The 7,870-nt window shown below is 45.0% G+C and overlaps 1 long non-coding RNA gene across 1 annotated transcript in view; it reads left to right on the top strand.

Annotated features, from left to right (window-relative positions):
* The window catches only part of LOC110285145, an 8,211-nt gene extending 4,503 nt beyond the window's left edge, over nt 1–3,708 (top strand). The window contains exons 3-4 of the long non-coding RNA XR_002377024.1: nt 2,473–2,826; nt 3,475–3,708. This is a non-coding gene — a long non-coding RNA (uncharacterized LOC110285145). The remainder of the gene's footprint in view (nt 1–2,472; nt 2,827–3,474) is intronic.
* Nucleotides 3,709–7,870: the final 4,162 nt, after the last annotated feature.

Raw genomic sequence — 7,870 nt, 5'->3', positions numbered from 1 at the left:
CTCCATCTAATTGGGTGTGGTTTTCTATAATGGTCTCCATCTAATTGCTCATAGAAATGTTCCTGATGAGGGGCAAATACTACACTTATCTGTGAGTATAAGGACACGTGTTTATTCATTGTTGTTAGGACTTGTGCTGGTTTAGTAGAGTGGTGGTTGCAGATTGTCCTCCAACAACCATGACTTCACTAGCACTGGGTGTTAGCTAGGTTCCCAGTACCAGGCACCGTTGGTTGAGCAGGTCTTAGGTCCTGTTAGGTTACTACCAACTTACACTTGACACCACTCTACCTCATCCTGTCATGCTGATCATTGATGTAGTTCACGGGTGCCATGGCTAAGTAGGACCTTTGGTCACCCACCTTCTTTGGAAGCTTTCGTGGCACCTTCTGGTATCATGAAAGCTAGTCCCAAGGGATCAAGCGTTCAGGTCAGTTCCAGTTCAGGGTTCTCGGGGCCCCACTTCTGAAGTGCATGGTGCCTTCAGTCATAGAAACTTACCTTTCACCTCTCAGGGGTAACCACGGAGGACAGCAATAAGCAGTATATTTGGGGATATCTTGGAGAGTCCTAGCTCAACTCACAAGAGGGCTTCCTGTCTTTGATACTGACAATTTTTTTAGGTGGCCTTTGGCTCTTGGAGGGAGCATCATCAGCCAAGATGAGAAAAGTTCATTAAAGCTATTTGTGTGTATTTATACACACAAGCAGTGCTATACAGACTTAATAAATGATTGTCAGAAATACATATGTTCATATGTGTGTATAAAAATACATACACGCACACAATAACAGTGGATGAAAAGGACCATGGATTTGAAGGAGAGCAGAGGGTGCTATTTAAGAGGGTTTTGAGAATGGAGAAAAAGAGAGAGGAGAGGGGGGGGGGAGAAATGTTGTTGTTAAAACAAAATCTCAAAAATAAGCAAAAACTTGTATAGACACACACATATGTATATGTGTGTGTCTGTGTGTGTGTATATATATATATATATATATATATATATATATATGCACAATTGCATGTATTTTAGGTTTTTAAGGCTAGATAGTTAATAGTATGATTCCTGTTGGCTTTTCCAAATGCCCTCATTCATATTTTACACTCCCTTCTTCTGTATTTACCCCATTCCTCTTCCCTAAAGAGTCTCCCTCTCCCAGTCCCCTATATCACTTACATCTTGCTATCACACACACACATACATACACACACACACACACACCCCAAAAAGCCCAGCTGTGAACATTATCCCTGTGTGGAGCTGAGCTACAGGGTTTTCTAACTCAGTGAAAGCAGGAGAAGGCGTCACCTGTGCTGGGACCTTAAACCCTAGAAGACAATGACATTATCCTGGGGTGGTAAGGGGAAAGGGACCCTACACTAAGCCTGTGAAGTAGCAAGGGAGAGCAGGCAGGCAGAGAGGAAAGCGATCCTTCATCTTCTAAATCGACCACTTGAAAAGCAGCTCTATCCCCTAAGCACTCACGGGCCTCATTAAGACTTTTGAACCTGATCAAAACATTAATTACTTTGCACAAACCGGGAAAATGTATGGATGTCAAAGCCTGTGAATGTTTCTCTCAGTTGCTGTTCTGGGCAGATGTCTCTCTTCTCCAAGCAGTCCTGGGCATGGATTTCACCCACTCTTCTCCTTGCCTTATAGTCAACCTAGAGGGACCATTTACTATATACTGCGCCATTTACCACGAGTATACCAGTTACATATACCATAACACCATTTCCTGCTAGCTCCTGAACATCTGCTCTTATCCCTCCCTTTATCGCTGGTCCATTTAATCTGTCAAAGTAATGACAGGATCGTCTTTAGAATGATCGGACTGCATGCATTTACACTCAGAAAGACTAAGCCTTTCTCAACAATGGGGGTCCTGGACTGAACTGAATCCCATCGGACTCTGAGGACCGCTGACTGTCCCCTTCCCACACCACATTACCTGCTAGGTCAGAACCTGCCCTGAACATAGCTGGCTTACCTGTGAGCACAGAGCAACCTCTATTGTCTCCATTTAATCTACCATTGCTGTTATGAAGGGATGTTCCTGGAAAGAAACCACAACTTATACTGATCGTTTTTAGAAGACGATTAACTGATTCAAAGTTCGGTGATTGTGGGAAGTTTAGAAGGTTGCAGGTCCAGATCTCAATCACAATTTATCTTGGGCTCTCTTGAGCCACCTTCATAGCCATTCACCATCTTCTCTTCTGTCTGACCTGACATCTTTGGATCTTTCAGGTAAAGATCCTACCCGGAGTGTATTAACTGAATAGATCACTAGCTTCCCGAAAACAAAAGGCTTAAGAAGTTATCAGATCGGATCTGAAGCAGAGATTCCCCCTACTTAGCTGGACCCTGTCTACCTGGGGATTCCCAGAGTATTTTTTTAAAAACTGTCTTAATTTGTGATTTCCTTTGTCCTCTTGACTATAAAATGTCACCAAACTCTTACCAGGTTGCAACTCAGCATTTGCAGAAATCTATATCGATGTTTCCAGACCGCAGTCAATCCTGTATGGCTCCTGAGTAAACTCTCCTGCCCTCTGTAAAGTTAGAGTGGTGTCTTCATCTCCATGTCTTTCCTGTGGGTATTTACATACATTCAAGAGCTGCGAACGCATTGAATGTGATTTTACAGAGTCCTGGAGACAGGCAGGAAGGCGCTCACAGAAATGGATTCTGGCCTTCTGATCAAGAGCATCTTCCATGGCTATTAGTCCAGGACATTGTTCAGACATCGAGTGTGCTGCGCTCCTGCATGGGCCATCTCCACAGGCTGGGCAGGCCCATGGGCCCTCAGCCTTTATAGGTATGTAAATATTTTCTTTTTCCTCTTCCTAAGTGAGATTCTTTCCCCAGGAGCTTCTTGGGAAATGTAGGCTGCATGCAGGTCCCTTGTGGATTTCCTTATTCAGCACAGGGCACACCACAGGCTGAAAGCCTGGAATATTCAGAACCAGACAGGCATTCTCCGACCCAGGGATGCAGATATCGCAGAGAGCACAGGCCAGTCTCATGCCCTGTACTCACTGCCTAACAAAAAGTCCTAACAAACTTTAGACTATTTCTCTTGGCCTGCTATGTGAAAGACAAAGATGGAGGGGCCCGGACTTTCATTCTTGCATGGGACTGTGAAAAAGGAGTCTGAAAAGGCAAGAAGAGACAGAGAATGTAAAAAGAACCAAGAACCATTCCAAAGGCCTCTGGGGGAAACAGCAGGCATCTTTCTGCTGCACCCAGGGAGCAAGGCTCTGTGTGATCTGAGAATTAACATCCCTGAGGAGGAGCCAGGGGCTGGCTATGGGTTAGAGTTAGCTCTCTAATCTTTTGGAAGAGGGGAGTCCTCGATAGTTTAGGGGAAAGGGCAAGAGCTTCAAAGCCACGGCCCCCAGAATGATGTCGGTGGTATTCAAAAATAACTTGGGGGAAAATCCCTCATTACTTCATTTTTTCTCAGGGAAAGAAGCCACTTTGAAAATCCTTTCTCTTCTGACAGAAGGCAAGGACGGCAGAAACCCAGCCTCAGCAGCTCCTTCCACCCACGTTGGCTGCTAGTCCTTGGTAGCACTCATTAAGGAAAGAGAGCCATCTTCAGACACTTCAGTCAGAGCTGCTGGTTTGTGCTGCAGGCACTCTCAACCATCCATACATTATTTATGTGGCAAAAAAAAAAGATGACTTCCTCCTCACATGTAAATAATAAAAGAAACCGTAAAATCAGTATTTATGCCTAACAAAGCCTGGATCATTTATTCACAGTTGCTCTTTGTCTAATAGTGACACTGAAAATACCAACAGTCGGTAGCTGGCACATACCCATGCTGTGTACAGCGCATGCACATATATTATCTTTACTACAGTACAACCCTCAGAAGGCTCAGGCTACTGCCATTCCCATTCTACAGACGAGGAAGCTGAGGCTGGGAGACCCATGTAGGAAATACAAAGTCACACATCAGGAGACGGATCTTGTCTTCCACAACTGATAACAATCAGAATTTTCCTGGAGACTTAAAGCCACAAAGAGCCATAGTAGACTAAGTCATTTGTATGACACTGAAGGCCAGTGCCTATCGTTCATGGTTGGAGTCACACTCTGTAGACAGACAAGTCTCTCAAGAGTTAAATATATATCTAGGCTTGGTGGCGCACACCTTTAATCCCAGCACATGGGAGGCAGAGGCAGGCAGATTTCTGAGTTCAAAGCCAGCCTGGTCTACAAAGTGAGTTCCAGGAAAGCCAGGGCTACTCAGAGAAACCCTGTCTTGAAAAACCAATAAGAGTTAAATATATTCCTAAATCTAGACAACCTCAGGGAAGGTGGTTGTAACTGAGCAACATGCCTGCATTGTGACAAACATCAAGGACATGGACATGGTCCATGACACAGGAAGGTGGCAGCAGAGTTAAAGCAGGAGAAAAAGAAAAACCTGAACGTCAGGGAGAAGTAGGGAGAGTGAGGATATATGCACACAGTGCCAGGGAAACACAGAAAGATGCTGAGTGCAGCCTGGATGGCCAGGTAGCCTTCTTAGAAGAGAGGGAGATGGGTAAGCCCTAGCCACTAAGCATTGCCCCGATGGAGAAGGGACAGACAGATGGAGAAGGGACAGACAGATGGAGAAGGGACAGACAGATGGAGAAGGGACAGACAGGTAGAGGAAACATGACAAGTGGCACTACAGAAGGGAAAGATCTGTGGTTATCTTTAGAGTTAGGTGTGAGGGAAGACAAGCATCGTGCCAGGAGGGGAGAATGGAGGCAGGATGCGTCTCATACCCTTGTACAAGAAGCTTGGGTTTCACCCTTTGGCCCAGGGTTCCTCGGCTCCAACACTGTCAGAATCTGGGAACAGATAATTTAGACAACTCCTGACTGTGGGAGGTGGGCAGCCATGAGCATGTAGGCTACCAGGCACATCACTAGACTCTTCCCACTAAACCACGGTAGCAAGGGCTCTTCTCACCAGTAATACTGCTAAGTACCTAAGACCACTGAACTGTTATAGATGTAAAACATCTCCCACATGTTCATGTCCTTGATCAACTAGACCCCAGCTAGAGGTACTGTCTTAGTTAGGGTTTTACTGCTGTGAACAGACACGATGACCAAGGCAAGTCTTATAAAAACAACATTTAATTGGGACTGGCTAATAGGTTCAGAGGTTCAATCCATTATCATCAAGGTGGGAGCATAGCAGCATCAAGGCAGGCATGGTGCAGGAGGAGCTGAGAGTTCTATGTCTTCATGCAAAGGCTGCCAGTGGAAGACTGACTCCTAGGCAAGTAGGGTGAGGATCTTAAGCCCACATCCACAGAGGCACACCTACTCCAATCAGGTGCCACTCCCTGGCCCAAGAATACACAAACCATCACAGGTACTATTTGGGAAACTGTGGAAGTCTTGGGAGGTGGGGAGCTAGAGGAAGCAGAACTCGAGGAACAGGCCCTTGAGATTTAGAACCTAGCTTCACAGCCCAGCCTGTCTGTCCCCAGTCCTTCATCTTTTGAGATGCAAGAAAACATCCTCAAAATGCCACCACCACAGCTGTGAGCAGTCACCTTCACTATCCCATAAGGCTATGGTCCCATAAGGAATCGATCTAACGATGAGGTGAGAGTCCTCATGACCAGTGTTTCCTGTGGGCTCAGCTCTGAAAATGGATGGTCTGAAGACTGAGTTCACAAATGAGCTTTTAGGTAACTTTAAAATTCACTTTATAACAATGTCTTCCATCTAACAGGGCCTTCCCAACCCATGACCTTAACGGAACTTTAGAGAGGGTCTTGTTCTCTCACAGATATCTGTCATGTATCTGTGACTCTCCATCAATTCACTCACCGCAGTCCATGGAGGTAAGGCAATGACTCTTGTATTACAGCTCTACCCCAAGTGCCCAATTAGTGCCTGGAGTAGTGGGTACACAACTGACACGGTAATTATCTGACACTGCTAGTTGAGGAAATGAATAAAGGATTGATAACGTGTGTTATAATTAGAGCAGGAAATTGGAAACACTTTGACAGATGGTTTGTTTGGGGCTGAATTCGGACTGTACACAGCCAGAGAAACAGAGGTATTGGCTTAAATCTAACTGGGCTAAGTCTAGAATGGGGACCCAATGCCACCTGTGAGACTGGACTTCTTCATGATGAACAGAAACACAGAGTGATCCACGGATTTGAATCAAAGCTCGAGAGAGTCTAGCTCACACTTTACTGGCCTTTCCTGTTGTGCTGGGAACCCTGTGGAGTTTGAAAAATCTGGCCTTAGACCCCACTCAGGAGTCCCCTGAGAAGAAGCGCGTGTATTTTCATAGCAAATAGTTTTGAAAAGTGACATTTGGTTGGAAGTTGGAGAATTAAACAAGATGTGAAAATATGAATAAATGCATTGGCCTTATATGTAGTAATAGTTTTGGTACAGTTACAACTTTAAAACAGCTCCTAGAATAAATGGTTTTTGGAAAAGTGTGTGTGTGTGTGTGTGTGTGTGTGTGTGTGTGTGTGTGTGTGTGNGTGTGTGTGTGTGTGTGTGTGTGTGTGTGTGTGTGTGTGTGTGTGTGTGTGAAATTCTTTCAATGACTTAAAGGCTACTGTAACAGCCCGAAGGCTCAGTTTTGCTTCATGAACATAAGAATGTGCTTGCCGGCACACAGACTAGCTCATCATTTTCTCCAAAGATTCCCTTAGGTTAATTATTATTCACTTTCTGTCCAGCCCCCCTTTGACCACCGTATCACCATCCCCACAACCTTTCCCTGGGGTTAAAATAACAATGGTTCTCAGCCAAATACCTTTCACACATGTCACTGTACGGGATTTAGGTAATCCTCCAGTATGGCTTCTATTGATTTCTGGAAGTTCCGTGTATTCTGTAATATTTGTAATGTTTCTTTAAGAATTAGGTGCATTTTCTCCTCAGTGTCTGCCTAATCCTTATTCAGTCAAGAGTGAGCCACTGTTTGATGGCAAGCAAGCTGTAAGGGGGTCGGTTCATTAGCGAGAGCTTCCTGCTTGGATGTCTTGCTTCAGCTCCCTTGTGTCTCTAGGTTCAAGTGCAATGACCTCTGCATGCCGTGGTGTCAGACCTGTGAACTCCGTGTCCGTTTTCAGCCTCACTCCTCACGCCTTCTCTTGGCCTTTTCTACTTTGCTCCAGGAATGCCTTGTGGCAGATATTACTTCTTCCATGAGGCCTTGCCTAATCCACTGAGTGAATCAGGTTTAGGTTTGCTTCCGTGTTTTTACTCTTTTGTCTGTGTTCTCTGAAAGACCAAATCAGGCACAGAGCTTAACATGGTAAACAGAAGGTGCGCTTGTTCACCATGACTGGCCTCTCTCAACCTCTCTCTGATGCTTGATGCTCAGATGAAAGGAATCTGGAGCGGGAGGCAATGACTCGAGGATTAAAAGTGCACACAGCTCTTTCAGAGGACCAGAGTTCCGATCCAAGACCCCAGAGAGCTACCCAGTACCCTCTTCTGGTCTCTGTAGACACCTGTGCTGATGTGTAGATAGTTAGACACAGAAGCAGACAGACACACACCCACACTCGCATACATACTTTAAAGATGAGAGGAGTGTTTAAAATGTTTCATAAAGGAAGGTGTATTATTAGATATCCTCCAGAAAGTACTACACTTACCTCTGCGTTTTGCCCAATTCCAAGCTAATAGAGTCTGTGCTTTCCTGGGGAAACAGACACACAGACACGTGGACATACATACACATATAACCCCCACTACTTCTGTTTAACTTAAGCATAATTCACAGTCTTCTTCACGGGTTTTCACTTTAGAAAGTGTTTTGTGTTTTCTATCATGGTCCCTAAAATCCATTCCTCTCCTACCTG

This window comes from Mus caroli, chromosome 18 (genome assembly GCF_900094665.2).
Source record: "Mus caroli chromosome 18, CAROLI_EIJ_v1.1, whole genome shotgun sequence".
NCBI lineage: Eukaryota > Metazoa > Chordata > Mammalia > Rodentia > Muridae > Mus > Mus caroli.
This window is presented reverse-complemented; position numbering and strand designations above follow the sequence as displayed.